This window comes from Zonotrichia albicollis, chromosome 15, assembly GCF_047830755.1.
Source record: "Zonotrichia albicollis isolate bZonAlb1 chromosome 15, bZonAlb1.hap1, whole genome shotgun sequence".
Lineage (NCBI taxonomy): Eukaryota > Metazoa > Chordata > Aves > Passeriformes > Passerellidae > Zonotrichia > Zonotrichia albicollis.
In genome coordinates this window covers 14,755,340-14,776,346 of record NC_133833.1, presented here as the reverse complement: position 1 = coordinate 14,776,346, position 21,007 = coordinate 14,755,340, and the positions used below count along the sequence as shown (strand labels likewise).

The window sequence follows — 21,007 nt, the reverse complement described above, 5'->3', positions numbered from 1 at the left end:
GCCAGAACTAATTGGACAAACCAAATAGAGTGATTCTTAAATGCAGGGCCTTTCTGAAAATAATCCTCAACAATGTGAGATATTAACGAGCAAGGTGATCAACAGTGCAGGAGATTGACTATATGTGGCATTTCTGTTAAAAAGAGAGCAAGAGATACTCAATTTCTACATCTGAATTTACTTGGAACAGAAACACTTTCTGGATTTTCTTTATAAGGCAATATTTCAAACTGAAACACTGAAATTAGAGGTTTAAATTATTAAGTTAAACCTCTGTGAGGAGCATTCTCGTTGGTGTTGCTGGCAGTTTCACATCAGTGTTTCAGTTTATGAGCTGCAGTTTGCTCTTTGCCTGAAGTAAACCCACAGGTTTATGTGCAAAGATACCAGAGCTGAAGCTCTTTAATCAGGGGCTGATCTGCTCATGGGTGGTACTTTAAACACAAAACCCCTCTGGACCCAGGGGCTTTCAGAGAACACATTCATTTGTGGCAGTTCAGACACTTTTATGAATCCTTGATAAAGACAGAATTACTACCAAACCAGTTCTGTAAGGAGAGGAAAAGATCAGGAAGACTAGAAATAGATTTCAGGATGCAGAATTAGGGTTATAATGAGAATGAGCAAGCTCTGCAGGCAGCTAAAACAGGCAGATCACTGTACAGCACTGTCTTCCTCACCTCTGCAGTAAAATTACCCTAAATATAACTTCAGACAACATAAAACAGCTAAATACATAACTACTGGATAGGAGAGTCTGAAAATAAAGGATATACAAAATCATTTTCTAGAGACAAACCATGATCTTGTATTGTATCTTATGGTTACAAAGATGTTTTAAAGAAATTGTTCTAGTGGGAAGTAGAAATAAATGTATTGACTTCAAAATAATATTTTAGTGTGCAGCTTAACAAACATTTAGAGAGTCTGTCTTTTAAGGAAGTCATATGTGTGCCACTGCAGTAACAGATGATACATAAGGAAATCACAGTCACCAAGGTTGAAAGAGACCTTCAGGTTCATCTAATCCTGCCATCTACCACCATAATCATCCTTAAACCATATCCCCAAGAGCCTGATAAAATTTTACTGAAAGTATTACGATTTGCTGTTACTGTGAAGGCTTTAACGTTCATAAAAAATTCCCTAGTGGGTCTAAGACGAGTGTTTAAAGTTTCAATGCATGCTATTAAACTTTCACATGAAAAGCTCTGACAAAACAGAAACTGATTTTCTACCAGCACCTAGGTATAAAAATTTTTAATCCAGAATGCAAGGAAAGTCAAATAGAAACCAAACCAACACACACAAAATACAATGCAACCTTGACAAATGACAGTAATTTCTGATACAATAATATATTTCATAGGCTCTGGAGCAGATGCAGATTTGAAGTGATGAAAACTGCTAAATGCTGAAGGCCAAGAAAAGCCTGACCAGATCATTGTACAAGCAAAAGCCAGACTTTGTCCTTAAAAGTTACAGTCCAAGTATTTGAGGCAAAAAGTGGTAGGTAGAAAAGAGTGCTAAGCAAACGGCCTTGCCTAAAAACATGCTCATGAAATAGGAAGAGTAAACTTTGATTTAAAATATATATTTGTGGCATATATTATATGCCATAAATATAGTGGCATAGTATATTTATGCCATAGTATAATAGATGAAACCTGCTATAGTTAATAGGTAAAGTATAACGTTATAGAATATATGAAGTATAATGTTACACTGTATTGGTGAAACCTGTTTGCTTGAGTTTTCAGCCAGAAAACTTCAAGAAATTATGTAGCACACAATGTTACATGATATAACACATTATACAATTTTCTGAGACTGTTTTAATAATAACGCAATAAGAAAATATTAAACCAAAAAGTTGCGCCTACAGAATGAAAACCACTGCAGCCTTTCACAGAAGAAATGTAATTATTTTTTAACAATAAACAGCATAAGCTTATGCCTTGTAGATAGTCTGGAAGGTGTTCACTTGGTGATCTGGAAAGTTTTTTTTATGTGTGGTAATATGTATATAAAATATGTGTAATAGGTTCTGAACTATAGCTTTTAAGTGGTTCTGAAATGTAATATTGAAGGTAATTATGTGGCCTGTTAAAGACTGGAATATTCAGTAACTGAAGACAAGTGCACTTCTAATGTTAATACAGACAGAATTGTGTGCTGAAGCTGCTTAGTCAGTATAAATATATTTTATACAAAAATAAAGGCACATTTCCTGCACCTATTTCCTGCAGGTAAATAGGTGTGGAGTTTCTTAAAAGATGAACAGTAAATATCAATTAGGTTCTGGTGGGATAATTTGAACAATTAAACATGAATGCTATTTTTAGTGGAATTTGGGGAGATTAAAAAAATTTTTTTGCTTTCTTCATAGTCCAGATATCATGGAAAGGGAGAGCTGCTGGTGAAGGCTTGGCATCCAAGCTCTGAGCCACTGGAATTTGGAGGCACAACTGATCTTGCAGTGTTTATTAAAGTGAAATTCAGATACATTCATGAGTTGAGTGGAAGAATTTCAAGAAGCATCTAGAAATTCCTCATGCTTTCTGGATTTCACAAGATAAGTGATTTCTGATGCTATCAAATATTTTCCCAGCTCAACATAAACCATTGAAATGACACAGGGCTTGACAGCAATCCTGAACCTTTACCTGTTTAAAAGCAGCTGTCTATAGTCAAAGAACTGTTTCTGCTTCTAGTTCTCAGAGACACTCACATCTGCTTCTCTACAACCTTCCTCACCAGATTCCCTTTATAAAGATTTTGTTCATCCACCCAGGGAAAGTAAGTTTATAAAGCAAGCAGTTGTGAAATTGTCTCCAGATCCTAAGAAAGCAGTGAATCCAGTTTGTCTTTTGGAAAGTGCTGAGCCCTTTTGACTGAGATGTCATTGCTTAACAGCTCTTTTATCTTCATAGCTTTTTATAGCAGTAACATAGTGCCTGAAATACTGCAGAGAGAAATAAAGGATTGTGCTAATGGCTGTAAGTTTATAATTTGCCACACTGCAAGTTAGCCCTTCTTCATTTAAATGAATTTAATACCATCCAATGTAATGGTCAGAGGCACAATGTAGATATTACAGCTTCTATTAGGTGCTTCTACTGTAATTACCCACACTATTTTTCATTTGCCAGCTTGCATACATTACTACATGAAATGCCCTATACATTAGAGGTACAGAAATGAGAACAAAAGACTTAATTCTGCTCAGGGAAATGACATTATCATTTTGCAGTCACAGGTTTGATTACTTATGTTGCTTTATCAGAAGATTTCTTTGTGATTAACTCATGACATGGCCAGGAGGAGGCACAACAAATCCTGAAGCAATTCCTGTCTCGGCTGTTTGAATGGGCATTTCCCTGTAAATGAGGATTTTTTACATTATTTCATAAATAAAGACGTCACTCTTGCAATGCTTTTCATACTCTACAAATACAGCTGTGTCACGAATTCCACCTAAGGCACACAGTATTGCAGTCTCTGCAAGACGGAACTGGAGAGCAGTAAGAGAGAAGCCACTAGGTGCCCTCGTTCCCGCAATCAAAGCGTGTTTGGCAATGGAAGCAGAAAGCAGAACATGCTTGCCCTCAAAGGCCGGTGATTCAGCCCAAATGTGAGAATGACAAATACCTAAGAAATGGCAGAAAATTGATGCCACTGCCTTGAAAGCACATTGTGTCAGCTGCCCAGCCAGGGATGCTGTGATCCTGGGGAAGCTGTGGCAGGGGGAGGCAATCCAGGCACTCCCATTCTGTACTGGCAGTGATTGTCCCTCGCAGTGCCACCCTCAGCAGGGCCTTCAGGCATTTCCAAACAGCTCCAAAGAAAGCCAAACAGCTCCAAAGAAAGCCTTTTCCCTTCTGCTGATGACAGTGACAGCTGAGAGGGCTGGGCCTCCCCTTACTGAAGTTCACCAGTCTTCAATTCCTGCCTGTGCATTTATCTTGTGGAAAACCTCATGTCTGCATGTCCTGGCAGTGTCTGCACAAAACCCACCAGGTGTGCACCTGGATGAGCTGCCATGCTGCACCTGCAGACATGGAAAAGTTGCTTTATGTTCTAAATCCTATAAGGAAACTGAAATTCTGGAGTATGTTCAGATTCTTTTAGCAGAACGGAGAATGTGTGAAATCAGTTATTTCAACTGGAATTTAACAGTTTTCCATCTAGGAGCAAGACTGCTCTGAAATAGCTGTGACAGAAGTCAATAGTTGCTAGCTGTGATCATTTTGTGGCAGCTACTTAGCCTCAAAGACTAAGACCTGTCACTGTCCCTGGAGGGATTTAACAGACACACAGATGTGGCACTTGGGGACACAGTTTAGTGGTGGCTTTGGCAGTGCTAGGGGAATGGTTTCACTTACTGGTCTTAGCAATTTTTCCTTCCTTAACAATTCTATGGTTCTATGTTTTCAAAATTGGGAATCAGGCCCTTCTCCCTGTTGCTTCACCAAACTTGATTAATAGCTAAGAAACTCAATAGAAATTAATGCCAAAATTATGCTTCTTTTCAGGGTCTGTCCTGTTCAGATAAATTTTACATATATGCCATTGCTTTCACTTTTTATCTAATAAAAATAATTTTAAATGTGCAATGAAACTGTATGAGAAAAAGTAACCCAAAGCTCCTCAAAAACAGAAAAATGAGAATTTGGAAGACAGTGCCAGGAACAGGTCTGACAGTTGATAATTTCTCTTGTAAACTCTAAATGGGTGAAATCTCTTATGACATTACTAGATCTCTCTGGAACCACAGAGGAATAATTTTATGACAAATTAGGCACATTTAAATGCAGCAAAATGTCTATAGTTATACATAATCCCCATTTCTGTGCATTCTGATATATTAACAAGGACATTTACCAGAGCAATATTTCACAACCCTATTTTATTGTGCTCATTTTTCAACAAGTTTGGGAGCCAGATAAATCATGGGAAGGATTTGGTTATCAGACTGATGCTGCAGACACACTGGAACAGCACCACAGCACAAAGAAATGGGAGGTGCTTCCCCTTCCCACAAATAACACAGGAGCTGGATTTAGTAGTAAATGAAGGAACTCAGTCCTAATATTTTCAAACTGCCTGGATAAGAAACAGCAGCAGGTGTGAATTTAATGAAGTGCAATGTGGCTGTCAAGAGTTAATAACAGCTGACAGTGTATTTGCCTTATCAATCCAGGCACCTTTTCAGTGCCCTCATGTCCCTGTTTCCCTGCACATGATGGACCTGTGGTCCCTCCAGCAGGGTGAGAAACAAACTCCAGACATCACCAGGTACAAGGTGAGGCATGTTTGCCATGCCAGCTGCCCCTCTGCTTTCTGTGCCTATCATAGCTCTGTGCTGACACCACTAAACTCACAAAAGGTGTTTTCTGCTGGAGGCACTACACAGCTGACATCAATAAGAGGTTAAATAAAGTATTTTTCTTCAGTTTCAAATCTAGAGCTAATTAATATTTACACACTGTACCTTCTAACCTCATCACAGCCTAAAATCCAGACTGTCTGGACCTTGTGCAGAATTGCATATTATATAAGTGTTTGCAATCAAAATATCCTATTTCAGCCCAGCAGATGCTTTAGTTGCCTCTCAGCAGCAGACAAGATAATTTCCTGGACTTTTATAAATTTACATTGTGAGGCTTTCTCCCCTGACATCTCAGGTGTACTTTCTGGAAGTGTGGCAAAATGTTTAAATAAAAGGATGCTCTGTTTGCTGTATTTTGCAGCCAGGCAAGACTTGCTTCCCAAACTTGGTTTACTCAGTTCCAACCCTGAGCAGCAGCAGGCATGAACTCCCTGACAGGGGCAGTCGGCTTTGCTGAGAGGACACACCAAAGCAGTGGATGGGGAGCAGTGCACCCCAAACACGATGAGATGCAGGCACTCTGATGTGGCTCAAGGACTGAAATTACCTGGCCAAAGTCATCCCCTTTTCTGCTTGGCTCCCACTGAAGGTGCAGAAATATCCCTGCAGCACAGAGCTGAGGGCTCAGCCAGAGACAACACATTTACAAAGCACCAGATTAGGCTCTGAACACACCAAGAAAATAAAAATGGCCCATTGAAAGTAGAGCTTTACAAGCTAATTTAATAGGTTATTTTTGTTCCTACCTTACTCAGGAACCTGAGGAATTTGATATAGAACAGTTGGTTTAACTTTGGAGAATTCATGCACATTCACAGATAACATTACTTGACAGGTATTACACCAATTTCCTAATCCATTCCCACTATTCATCTGCACAGCCCTCAGAAGGAACGAAATAAAGCAGGATTATTTCTTAAAGCTTAATACTGCTTAATATATTTTTGACATGCCTAATATATCTGGGACATGTAAATCACTATAAATTTCCTTCCAAAGTTAAATGAGATATACCAAAATTAAGTAAAGTGGAAATGTTCTGACATCAATTGCCAATTTATGCATAACACTGCAGGTTTTTTGTTGCTGACAATTGTAAGATATAGCTCTAAATAAGGAAATTGAAATCTAAATCTATGAAATTGAAAAATTCATTACCTGTGTAAATATTCACCTTTTCTGAGTGCACTTGTCTCAATATTTTATTCACAAAACCCCTCCTGTAATTTTCATTTGAATTCCTCGAAGTATTTACTTTGAATTTACACTCTTGCTATGGAGATGATAAGAAAAATGAGCAGCTACAAAAGAAACTGTTAACTGCTGGTCAGGTGCCTTGTTCATGGCTGGAATGAAACTGCAGGTTTTTGTAACAGAAATGCAGAGATTACTGTGCCTCAGAAAGAGACCTAGAGGGATCCTAAGGAGTCTCTGAACTAAATCCATGAGAGCACAAAAATGTTATTCAGTCAGAAGTACAAAAGGTTTCTTAGTGATGATCTGAATGCAGCCAGAAGTTTGGCCTTGGAGGGTTAAAGCACAGTGTTATTTCAGCTACTGAACAATAAAGATCTGTGTGAGGCTCTAAAATCAAGGAAAAAAAAATAGAGAGAATAAGATCACAGAATGAAAGGGCTCTGCTTTAATAATGACTTTGGTCTGATATGTATCCCTCAGTAATTTACATAAATGGCTTTTACACCTTATCATCTGATCATAACTTGGGGTCTTTGGTATCTTGGTTGATACCAACAACTGATCACTGAACTTTAGCATAATTTTGGTGTTGCTGCTCTGTTCTCATCCTGACCCCACCTTAGCATTAAAGGAAGCAATGGAGCTCCACTGAAAGTCATGACAGAATTTATTTTCTGGAGAAATTATAACATTTTACTGCCCAAGCTTTTTATGACACCTAGGTTATATTGCTTCAGTGCCTGTTTTTTATAGCTTTCTCCTCTAGCAAGAACTTGCAGTGGAAATTTGTAAAAAGTGTTGCTAAAGAATCACAAAGAGAGGAGTCTGGAAGTGTAAAATCGTGACTCTGACTTACTTTAATTATCATATCTCATCAGGGGAGCGTGCATTGTGTACATGTAATAAATTCTAGCCTCTCTTGCAAGTCAACATTTGGTGAAGCCAAAATTCATCAGTTCTCTGATATTTAGTAAACACTAAATATCTACTAAATAAGCTACTCATTGGGTCTACTGTCAGGAAGGCCATCTTTTAACTCTTACAAGTTTGGTTTTAATTACTGTACCACTGAAAAATAAAAGTACCACATAAAAATTCACAAATATATGTATGCAGTCATTCCAAAATAAGAAGGTCAAAATACTTGACCAAAATGATTCATATAAAGTTGTTTTATTACCTTTTTCTTACCATTTTCTCCGACACAAAGGCTGTTGAACATTACTGGACAGCCTGGCCTCGGTCACTTTTTGAAAAAACTGCCAGAAGCAACTTTCATGTCATTGTTCATTAACACTGATCACATTAGCAAGGATTTATTGGCAACTGCTGGTGTAATAAAATACATTTTAAATGCTTTGGGTGTAGAGTTTGCTGTGCCTAACCATGCTGGCATTGCTCACTTTTCAAAAGTGTTGCATGATTTACCACTTAGCCCAGGCACTCTTGTTTGATTAAATCCCTCTTTCCTTGCTGCTGGGAAGCAGAATTGGCAGCAACAAAGCATTTTTAATATTCTGTGTAGCACACCTCTAGAGGTCTTTGAATACATAAGTTCAGATTTTGGTTTAAAAGCTCTCTAAATTTGATTTTACTTGGCTGCAAATAGGCAACATGAAAATGAGCGAGTAAAATATTATAGCTGATGCAGAAAAAAATTTAAATTTCCAACCTACTAAAGTGCTTCAGTCTAAGGTGAAGCGCAATTGTGAGTCACTGGAGCATTCCTACCTTGTTTCTGTAGAGCTGCCCGATTAATGAGTCTGTCACAGGTAACCCTGGGGCTATGGGATACAGCAGCTGGGAAGTGACATAAAGTCACTTTAAATAGAGCTCTGTGCACCTGTCACATAGTTAACATTTTTGGACAGTGCAAACAGTTCATGATGTGAAGGACAACCAGGTTAATAGGCCTAGGAACAAGCCATTCAATTGCTTTCAGAAGGAATCAAATCTCAGTAACATCTGATTATTAACAATTTGCAGTTCCAGTGCTTCTATTGGTTTGTCTGGGCCTTGATGGTGTCACCAGTAAATGGAAGCACTTTGGACCAGATTGTTTAAGTGGTCACTGGACTGCATTCACTCCAACACTTTCATAAGGATAGCAGTGCAAGCAATGAGATTTTGGTGTTTTCCTAGACTAGGAAGTGAAAAAGAAAAGTTTTGGTCATTAAAATGACAGATTTCCCAAGCAGGCAGTTAGAACAATGAAAAGCAATGCACATTTCATAACAACACATATGCAAACAAAACACTTTGTCTCAAAAATTGGTGACTACTGAAACCAACGTGTGGACATTTTTTCCAAATTGGAGTGTGTGCTGCAAGGAGAGCAGCACCATTGACCTTCAGTAACTTTGAGGTGGAGCAGGGGTGTTAGCAGGAACATACCAGTAAAATGCTGTGAGGAGCTGAAGTCTTATCTCACATTTCCCCACCTTATATTATCTCCAGGATTGCGGCTAGTACAATCAGACCTAGGCTACTGACTCTATTTTTTCCAGATTAACACTTTCCTGAGAACTTAGAGTGAATCACAGAATGGTTTGGGTTGGAAGGGACCTTAAAGGTCATCTTGTTCCACACCCCTGCCATGGGCAGGGACACCTTCCACCATCCCAGGCTGCTCCAAGTCCTGTCCAACCTGGCCTTGGGCACTGCCAGGGATCCAGGGACAGCAGAGCTTCTCTGGGCACCCTGTGCCAGGGCCTCACCACCCTCTCAGGGAAAAATTTATTCCTCAAACTTCAGAAGTTTCTGGAAAATGTGGTAATCCTTTCCTTATGATGCTTCCTGGCTAGTTTTCCTATGGTTTCTGTAAGGAAGCACTTGATGAGGACTTCTCTGTCTTATTTAATGAAATTGAGAATTTGGGGTTTGCTCTGAAGAATAAATGAATATTTTAAACTAACCAGAGCAGAACTTCAGTAGTTACACACAGCAGAATTCAGAGACAATTTGCCCAGATATCAGCTGGGAAACAAATCATGATCAACCTTCTTCAAGCATTTAAAATATTGGAATTTTCTAACTGTTTTGCTTTTGAAACAAGGAAGATGCAATAATTCAAGGACTGTGCTCTTGCCTGTGTCAGTGTGAGCAGATTGTTTAGGACCAGGCAGTGGTGTGACCCTTTGCAATGACCATGCAGAAGCAGTGTCAGACAGTTTCTTTGCCACGGCCTCTGACACAGCTCTAGCACACCTGGCTGCAGAGTTCTCCCTTCCCCACTCTGACTTTGCTGTGGTGATGAAATATCACCAGGATTTAGCCAGCTGGATCCCATAAGATTCCTTTGCTGCCAACTCTGCCAACACTTTGACAAGCTGGGATAGGAAAAATGGCCATGTCTTGGGTGGATGTAATTTCTTCTTCAAATGTTATTATGGCTCATTTCCTTCTGCTGTAACCTTGTGATGTGGTCACAGGTGAAGTGACAACAAGGCAAAATTGGAGGACTGCAGGAGGAAGGGGCTTTTAAATCTTTTCAGATAATCACAATTTCACAGGGCTCAGCCTGTAAGATTGGGTGAGGAAGCAGAAGACTGTGGCTGCTTCATAAAAGAGAAAAGAAAATATTTATGATATCTTCTCTTTCTTTCTCTCTTCTCTATTCTCAGCATTATGGGGCTTACTCTGGATTTTTGACACCCTCACAATTTGGGATGTTCACATAAGGAATTTCTATTCACTGTAGCAGGAACCTTCCAGACTCTGCACTCAGGAAGTTTTCCATGGCTCCAAGGTTACAGCAACCTTTGCAGGCTGATTTCTGAGGTGTGTTCTGATCCAGGGTGCACTGCAGAAGTACCATCACAAACCAGTTTAAGGGAATGCTGGTAATGTGATTAAGGGACAGTAAGTGGGTGGCTGCTACATTGGTTTTTCTTCAACCATTTCAATTTCAAGGAACACATGAAAGAGAATGCTAATTTTGTTGTTGCTGTAGTTTACTTTATAACTCTCTGTACTACATAAACTCAAAGGAATGAAAATGTGCTGGATACATTTCTCATGCTCAACTCTATCAAATCCCAGAGGATGTTTAAAAAAAGACTTCAAAAATTGTAGGGGGGTATCTGTTGTTTCTCAGCTATTTCTTCATCTCATAGGCTCAGAGACATAACCTGATGTGAATTTGTGATGTATTTCAGTTGGGGAACTCACTCATCAGGATTTATTGCTGCAGCTCCGTTGCTACCTGTGCTCCTCAGGAAGACTGTAATTTTTTTTCATTGCAAATGGATTGCCTGGGATAAATACCTGACTCTCAGTCTGTAGGGAGGGAAGGTCAATAACAACCTTCATAGAATCTCTCCATAAAAGGTGACAATAAATAACAGTTTAACCTCTAATCTATATTAACAGACTACCTTTATTTATTGTTTGACTTGTGCTGAGACAGAGACAGGTAATCCAAAAGGAGCAGTCACAATAACAGGTAATGACCTTCTTTTACAAGAATGAGCAAAACCCATTTCACTTCAGCATCATGCACGGGGCTATTTTGCAAAGAAACACTGTGTGTTAGTTGTTGAAACTTTTTCATGCATTCCCCGAAACAAACTACACTATTCTGAATATTTTCTCCTCTGTGCAGTAAATAAAGTCTTTGGTGTTGACAATGCTAATATTATATTTTAAAATATATTTGCATTTGTGTTTTTTGTCATTTTTTATTGCATTTTATAAATCCCAGAGCAAAGACCCACTAAGCTCACTGAGAAAGCCTCGTTTCTTGGGATAGCATCATGCAGTGACACAGGTGACCAGGTGGGATTTCACTGGGGGCTGCTGGCTGGCTCTGTGGGGACCTTATTTCAACCAGAATCCTGGGTAGGAGTTCAGAGTACAAGTCAGGAAAGTTAATTTTAAGTGGCTTTTAAAATGGAATGATTTCATATGAATGATTTTTCAAGGGTAAATATTCATAATGCAAAATAATCTTCTATATTTTAGTCCAATTCGTGCATTAAACTATTAGATTATTGGGGGAAAGTTGGGAAGGCGGAGCAAGAAAATAATTTTATCAGTACTTGGAATTCTGGTGTATAACAAAACCTCTGTGGCATTTGGGGGTAGAATAAGGAATTACTAGTAAACATTGTTTTTAAGTTATGCATATATTGTGTTCTATCGAATAGATATTTTCTAATCTATGAAAAAATGCATATAATTAAGTTGTTTTTACTTACATTTATGTTTCAGTAATGCACGAGACAAATAGCTGGAAAATGCTCTTCAACCTTAAATCACGTACCTGGAAATAAGAAAGTAATTTTTAGTTAAAGGAAAATATCTGCTTGCTATTTAATTTGTTCTTAAATTACATCCCCTTGGTTTAAGAACACCTTAAAAGATCATTCAATTCATTTTTTAGTCTCTTTTTTTCACTAAGTGAAAGAATCGATTTCTAGATGATTTTTAAAGATTTTTTTCTTCCTCTTCCTACTTTATGAAGCTGTTTGTAACATCAAATGGCAAAAATCTCTCACATGAAGGAACTGAGGTGGCAGGTGAAGGATTATTAGAGTTGTAATTATGTGAGAGGGTTTTTTGAAAGCACTGAGTGTAACTGAATGTAAATTCTGGGACAGTTTGCCTCGTTTAATGTAGGAAATATGAAAAGGAAGCCACAACAGTTCTGAGTATGGAAGATTTTAATTTATTTTTCAATTACTGAAGGAGTTTGATACCAGTTCTATAAATGTACAGAGCATGGGTTTTTTTGACTTTTTCTGATTAATGAGAAATTGCAACAGACTGCGCAGCACTGTGGGAAAGGTCAGTGGCAATTTTTGAAAAGAAGGCCTTGGAAACACATTGGCCTTCCAAAATAGAGTCATCCAAAACTGCCAGTTTTATTTTCCTCCATTTTTGGCTTTGCAATTCAGCTTTCTGATTCTCCTGTGTTCATTATGTGCAGCATTGTGTGGATCCATTCTAATAAATTCCATTACTTGGAACAATGAGGTTGAGCATGATTCAAATCCTGAATTAAATGCAAATCTAGCAGCAGAAAAATGGATTTAGTGGTATGATAGGATTTGCAATATAAATATATTGCATTTAATATACAATTTAATTAAATAAATGAATATTTTAAGGACTGCCATTCAAGCTAGCATTGTATCTGTGACTAATTAAATGTGCATTGTAAGAACAGTGTGGAGATCACATGCTGGTGACTTTGGAAGCAATACACAATATATATTTTTGCTCAGTTTTTGGACAAATGGTCAACCTCTGCAGAAGAGAGATGTCCTTTTTATTCAGAGTCAGCAATGCTGGTTTTGATGCCACAAATATTCAACTTTGTGATTGAAATTGTGAAGTCTTTCTCCAGAACAGATTTACCACAGCACTATTGCATTATTTCTTTGAACTTCAAAACAGAAGAAGAACAGATTTCAAATCATATCAGCAGCCAGATAAGTACAATCTTAATTGCAATATTGATGTGGAACAATTGTAAAGCTTTATGGCTGTATAGTCCTTTGTGCTAACGTGGATCAGAGTAGCACACAAAGGAGTTGGGCTACAAACCCAGGGCAATATTCCTACATTTCTGCTTGTTAATGATTCTTAGTTGCAGGGGAAAAAGGTGATGTTACTATTTTCCTATTCTTTTAATGGAGAAAGGGATTTTTGTTTTGTTTGGTTGTTTGTGGTTTTTTTGTTTGTTTTGTTTGCTTTTTGTGAGAAATACTACTTTGTACATAGGGGAATTCAAATACTTAATTGATGTTTAGAAACATGGAAGACCATTGTGATTTCTTTTCATTGCAAGTAAATAAATCCCATAGATACAGAAAATGTACCCTTGAGGAAACAAGTGTCCCATTTTCATTATGCCAAACAACTTTCTTGACAACTTGACAACATTTGCTGAACAAGATTTTGGCAAGAGAATGCTTTAAAAGGCATTTTATAAGGCTATACAATTCAAACTATTTACTTTTCTTAAGTGAAGTATTTGTAGCAACTAGGAAGTAAAGGAACAGGAAGGAAATGTTTCTTCTGTGTGAATCCCTTTGTTTCACTGCTATCCAAAGGAAATAAGTGCAGGCAGATTTGAGTTGCTGGGATTGCACAGAAGCAGCACCTGCCTCCATTTGCCACAGCCCTAGGAGAATTTGAGACAAAAATATAATTGTTCAACATTTCCAGAATCCATAACAACAGGTCATGACTAAATGCTGCTCTCCTCTAATTTAAACTCAAGGAGAGCCGTCCACATACTTGGATTTAAGTGCAAATCCAAACCTTTGAATTTAGGTTCTTTTTCTTCTAAGTAATGTATTTTCTTTAATGCTTCTTCTCAATTAGAAATAAATGCTGAAATCAAAACTGACTCACAAAGTCCTATGGAAGGCAAGAATCTCCTCAAAACACTTTAAATTAATTTGAAAATTTCCTAAATATCAGTGACATTTCCAAAAGTGCTGAAGAGCTCTGCTGTGGGATATAAAGGTAACCTCTCTTGCTTTTAGCTCATCTGTCTTTCAAAGATATTTATCTTTGAAATACTTTGGATAAATTTGGATAAAAAAACTTTGGATAAATTTGCAGCCCCTAAGATAGATAAAATACTGATAACTGTCAAGGATTAAGTCATGCAAAACTAGACATGATTTTCTTTGAAGGTCATAAAAATTTTAATGTTACAGATAAATAATATGACCAATTTCTTTATTTGAAATTAATTATAATATTTGACATATTCAGCATACACCACTAGAAAAGGTCATCTGCTCTTTGGGTAGATGGGGCTCTTTCGTAACCCAAGAAATGCTAATTATTCTGATCCTAAAAAGAAATAGTTTCAAAAATGACACAATTGAAATTTGAAAATAAATGTGTTCAGGTTTCCACTTATATGCTGCAGTACTTTCTAATCACACAGCAGTGTCACTTCTGCACACAACAAGCCATCAACTATTTTTATTTTGACCTGAGCCTTCATACAAAGTATTAATTTACTTTGCAGCGTAATGGAACCAGGTCTGCTGTCACCACAGAGAGCTGCTGTGCACTGCATCAGAAAGACAGATGACAGAAATTCCAGCAGCAGCAGAATTTAAATGTCTTGCCTGTAATTTTGTTCAGTAGCATCTTTGTACATCTGGCATGTGAAATATGTCTTTAGCTTTTGAGACAACAAATGACATTTGGTTTTGCTAAGAAGGCTTAGCAAGGGAAAGGAACATTCAAAATGTCACTTGTGTTACCACAGAGGTGTCCTCTGAAAATGAGCCTAAATATCTATGGAATATTTTAATACTTAGAAATATTTCCAAAAATACCATTAAACAATTCAAGTTTTTCCTTTCTGGAAATGCCAGCAAGTGCTCTGACCTAATTTTACACATTTATTTCTCCATTATTTTTTTATCCCAGCCTTCCCAGTTCAGTGGACTTGGAAAATGCCAAAACATGAACTGATCTCTGAGAAGACAATGAAGAGCACAGCAAAACCTGAGCCTATCCCATTTCATAGAGTATTAAGTCAAGTGCATTTTGAATTTCTGAAAGCTAAACATCCTGTGGCATAGGAGAACCTATTTAAATATCAAAGACCTGTTTTGCTGAATTAAAAACATTAGCATAGCTGTTTGGAAAGACTAAAAGGTATAATTTTTTCATATATCAATGTGATAATAAGATTTCCTTAAAAACAGATGAACTTGAAATGTCCTTATCATTAGCATGCTGGTATTTTCCAGTACTTGTATGTGCTGGCAACCCTTTTGTCCTTACAGGAGAGAACACTTGTACTTATTTACACAAAATAAAGAGAGCTTCACTTTGTAAGTTTAATATTTTGGGCAAGCAGTAATATACCAGTCTGTCAGCCAGTCTTAGCAGGAAACAGTCCTAGTGCTGATCACAATGAGATGACTCGTGGTCTCAGCTCATTTTGAGAAGTTTAGTAAACATGTTATCTCTAGCACAGGGCTGATGTAATGTTTATAAGTTCAGTCTGTCCTGTTTTGCCATTGCTGGTGATACTCTTGTTACCAAAACAGCCTAAAAGTCTTTTCTTCATCATAACCTTCTGAAGGTCACACAAAGATGATGTTTCATCATGATTAATATTTGGAACATATTTTTAAATAGAAATCCCCCATGCTGTTAAAACGCCCTCCCTGAATTTAAAATTTTAGTTCTTACTTATAATAAAGCTTGAACAACTTGATACTGCAGAAAGCTTTTAACTTATTATCTGATCTGTAAGTAAAATCCATTTTGTCTAAATAATGAGTATGTCAAGTTGTATGGTGGGTTAACAATGTGACTGCAAATGTTTACTTAACGTTATGGTTAGATGAGCATCCATATTTGTTAACATAAGGATCAGTACATGTCCTTCAGGACACTTGAGCTGAGGCTGACAAACAGAGGAAAAACTTTATGTACAAATTAGAAGGAAAGAGAAAAAACTCTGCAGCCTGAATAACTTCTTTTGTCAAGGTTTGTTAATACTCTTATTACACTCAACACACTTTCCATTTCAAACTATCTTTACAGTGCTTAAATTGTGACTATGATCCTGTCACACACATTAATTTCTAGGCTTGCAGCCTCTCAGTTTAACTGAACTCAGTGTAATCCTGACACTCCAGGCTGCAGAGATTCCATCCCCTCTGTGCTGACAAGGGGGTCTCTGCTCATGTGTCACCATCTGGGACCTGACTGGAAATGCTGCAATGGAAAATCAACCCAGCTCCTCAGTCCTTAGCTGGGCTATATCAGGGGGAATAATTTGTAGCAATGTTCCTTTAATCCTCCTTCACCTCAAGTAAGAAGTTATAACTGGATGTGCACATCAGCAAGATCAGATGGACAGGGAAGTACAATTTTTAGTAATTTCAGAATAAAGCAACACTTTCAAATTTCTCAGCATTACACATGTGTAGAATATTTATTCTATGGAAGCTCACTACTGCTCTCATGCCTCAGTGCAGCAGGGATGAATAGGAAGTCATAGGGCAAGTTTAGTCTTCAAGATCTCAGTAACTACTTTAATTACCTCTATAGACAGAAAGATCTTTCCAAGACAGACTTTCTTGGATTGTGCAAATGTCTTTGGTTTTTTCCTACCTTTTGCCTGTGATTAAGGTCCTCAGGAACTTCCCCTAGGAAGGTGCCCATGAGAACTTAAGGGAGAGCATCCAGCACCTGTTATTTGCTATGTACACTGTCTTTTCTCATTTTTGCCTCAGCTACTTCAAAAATTGGGGTTCCAGGTCTATGTCTAAACCAACAGAACTTAGCTCTGTGTCTGATATCTGAAAGGGTCAGAGTTGTGCCACTTCAGAAGCACTGAATATGCAGTAAGAGAACAAGAACAAGTAAACAAAATGCTCCATTGCCAAGAAAAACAAACTGAGATGACAAATTGTATAACTTACTATTGCTAATTAGGCTTATCTAAGGATTATTGTACCAGCAAAAAAATCTTATCTTAAACAAAGCCATAGAAACTGTTGCATGAGAAGTTTCAGTAATGCAATACTGGCTGCTTTCAAGCCTACAATGTCTACAGACATTTCTACCAATTAGATCACCCAAATATGTGACAAGCCCAGATAATCTGCTCAAGTCACATCACATTTTACATCTTTGCAGAGCTAGCACTGAAAACTAGAATTTTGCTTTTACAAAATCCCTATATAACATTTCTGCAAAAATATATTTGGCTCTGTTAAAATGAAATCTCTTTCTGTTTACTCTTATCATATTCTATGACAGAAACAACTGGTTACTAGTTAATAATGCAACAGTACTGCATATTATTTGATTCCTATTCTGATAGGTTTCTCTAGTTTAGGTATAAAACTGCAAGCACAGAAAGAGATTTTAGATCCTCACTCTGTCGTCCAAGTGTGAATATACAAGTTTTTGATTAAATTGTACTTTAGTGAGAACTTTTTTGGATAATAACATTTTGCCGGCCATCTTGTTCAGTGTTAGCTCAGGAAAAGGAGTGTCCTGATATTGTCCATGTGCCCACTCTGAACCAGCAGTGAGTGTTGTTACTGAAGGTCATTTCCTGTTTCTTCACAGTTTGGTACCAACCCAATCCAACCTTGTTTAGCCTGAAATCAGACAGTGCTGGAGTTCAGGGTCATATGGCTTCAAACAAAATGAATGGCCCAAGTCATTAAGCTGAATGTTTTGTGTAATTGCAGTTTAAAAAGAATGATAATAAGTAAAACAGCTCAGTTTGCAGATCTGAGTTCACAGCTGCTGCTTTTGTTAACTGATGCATTGTCCTGCTGCACACAAAAATTTGGGCTTTCCTGTCTTAAGACTGCAACACACTGGTTTGGGGAAATAAGAACTGGGGAGGTTAGAACAGAAGAGCTGAAATGTAGCACACAAATAAACAGATACTCTACAGCTCCTCCTAAATCTGTGCTTAGGCTCATGTATATGAGCAATATCTGCTGATATCCTGGTGAAACATGCCTGACATGTTTCACCAGGATATCAGCAGATATTGAAATTCAGTGTGCATGAGCAATGTTCCCATTTCATGTTAATTTGTCAAGAAAGGAAAACCAAGAACTTTGTATGAATTTCTGAAAACCAATAAAGCTCGTATGAAAAGTGGATGTCAACAGCACCTCTACAACAGCTTTTACATGTGAGGTGTCTGAACAAGGTTTCCCTTGGTGTCCACAGAAAATCTGAAAAGCACTGCTCTACACTGTCCCACAGATTATAGAAAAATTCCAGCAAGAGCACACTTGGCTTACAAAGTCACACATCAACATGTCTGTGCATACATTGCCTCAAAGAAATCCCTGGAGAACTGAGCTGCCCCTGAGATATAAAATAAAGAGCAGATATTTCTAAAAATGCCTGTTTGTTACCAGCTGTCATCACGTCCCTAGTTCTGAGAGTCCCCACAGAAATTTTGCTGATTTCTTCATGGAAAGGGTGTTGAGCCCTGGCACAGGCTGCTCCAGGCAGTGCTGGAGTCCCTTTTTTAGAGGGATGTAACAGACACATGGATGTGGCATTTGGGAACATGATTTAGGGGTGGCCTTGGCAGTGCTGGGTTAATTGCTGGACTCAGTGATCTCGGAGGACTTTTCCAACATAAAGTATTCTATGACTCTTTTTATCTATTACTCCTCTCTCTAGTAAACAGACCTTTAAAGAGGGAATAACTGAGAGCAACATCACAGGAGAGATGGGCAGCAGCTGATCACAATTCTCTATTCAGTATTTATTTTACTACAATTATGCACCAATATCCTAAGGTACAAGGACATAGGTCAATATTTTCAATTTGCAGGTGTCTAAGAAGTTTGAAACAACACAAGTGAAAAGGTCTTTCCAATCTAGTGAGCAAAAGCTGAAAGGCAGGAGAGCTGCTGAAGAGTCCCATGGCCTTGAGGAGCAAGGCAACGCTATTATGCATTAGGGAAAGGAAAGAGGTTGAACTCAGTTAAGTTCTTGCCACAAAAAAAAAAAAGTTTGTGAAAAATAACATTGTCAGTAAACAGGATTAATTTTCAAGAAGAAGCTTATAATTTTTGTTCCAGCAGGTCTGCTTTTAAAACTATTTTAAAATAAATTATTCTATACTTGAAATCAAACTCAGTGAAGCTCTTGAAGTCTTCTGGGTTTGTTTTTTTTTTTTTTTTTCTGGGGCTTTTCTCTTGCTGAAGGCCTTATCAGGTATAGGTTGATCTATAGGGAACGAGCATTTGATAATTTAAAAGTAAAGTAAATGTTCAGCTTTCCATCAGACAATCAATGAAAAAGGGAGTTGTTTTTCACAATCAGGTATAAACACTTCTAGTTCCTTTTTTTTACTTGGATTTTTGTTTATATTTAATGGTGTTTATTCATTCCATGTGCCTATTTTTATATAAGGAACACAAGAATACTTGAAAATATGTATAAAGAAGTGTGGGGGGGGGGGCTGGAAATGTTGTATACAAAAAGATAGGCCAAGGAGTATATATATCTACTCTTGAAAAAAATAAATACATGGGCCATTGTCTATTTTTTAGGCATTTTAGAAGGTACCAGAAAAGTACATTGGTTTTCTATTGATGCCAGGAGTCCCTGATATAGGGAATAATGCGCTCTGACTTCATGATTCAGAATGCTGAACAATTGTTTTATTAAAACTATTTTACACTAATACTATATTAAAACTATACTAAAGAGATACGATACTATATTGCACTAAAGAAAACCTGTGACTGTCTGAGACAGGCAGGACACAGCTTTAAGTGATTGGCTTATCACTCAAAACAACTTTCAGCAGTGTCCAATTAACCTAATTACTTTTGGTTAACAATCTCTATAACACATTCCACGTGTGCAAAAATAGGAGCAGTGAATAGAGATAAGATTTTTTTTCTCTTCTTCTCTCTGTGCTTCTCACTGCCTTCCCAGGAAATATCCTTGGGAAGCTGTGCCTGCTGCTTTCTGTGAAGAGAGCTGTGCTCACAGTTTCCTTTTTATGTATATTAAGAATACATGTTTCTTCTGTATTTAGTAACACTATTCCCTGCAATGGAGATGGTTTGGAGGTTCATTGGCATTCGCCACTCCATGGACATTAGCTCAGTGTAGTACAATTCCCAGTTTCCAGTTAAGGCAGGCGGACTGGAGATCACTTCAGGGGCCCACGACTCCTGTTGGAGCAGCTGGAATGGAAGTTCTCCAGTTCTCCTGCAAAGGGAGCCCTGACTGTGGCCTTGCTCTGCCGGGTGCCAGTGGCTCCCAGCTCAGTGCCAGCCAGGAGCTCTCTGCCAGCCTCAGCACCAGTGGGACAGAAGCTTCACCAGCCACCGGCTCTGGAGCCACTCCTGACTGTACAGCTGGGGCTTGAAACAGACCCTTGAGGACAGGCAGCAAATATTCTAAAACTACATGAAAAAATGGAAACCTTTGCCTCTGGTCCAGGCAGTAGAAGCTCTGTTAAACTTTCCAGCACCAGAAATCACTCCCAGCACACCTCTGCTCCTCTAGGATCCCCTTGGAATAGCACAGGCATGGGAGCAGAAGGAGAGAGGACAGATGGCTAAAATGTCTTCTCGTATCCTGTCAATCCAAGCCTTACAGTGGCACAACACCACATGAGGCCTAACCAGCTCCTTCTTCTTTTGTTCCAGTCTATTTGTCTCTGATGAACACACTGTACTTTAAACTGATTCCCAGAACAATGAATAAAAAATGAGCAATTAGGCAACCTACTTCACCTAGCTGTATTCCCACCACTGTCCATCTGGTCTCATGCTAAACAATCCTTTTAAGAGGGACTCTTGCACACAGCCACTCCAGTAATTTTCCTTTTTGATGTTACCTGCCTCCCCAGCTATCAGAGGCAATTTCTGTCACTGTCTCCTTCCTCTGTGCTTATACTTTGCATGTCCTTCACAG

At 38.1% G+C, this 21,007-nt stretch overlaps 1 long non-coding RNA gene across 1 annotated transcript in view; it reads right to left on the bottom strand.

Moving 5' to 3' along the window:
• Positions 1 to 21,007, bottom strand: part of LOC113459967 (uncharacterized) — a 63,460-nt gene that overhangs the window by 5,288 nt on the left and 37,165 nt on the right. The window contains exon 3 of the long non-coding RNA XR_012582791.1: positions 11,788 to 11,852. This is a non-coding gene — a long non-coding RNA (uncharacterized LOC113459967). The remainder of the gene's footprint in view (positions 1 to 11,787; positions 11,853 to 21,007) is intronic.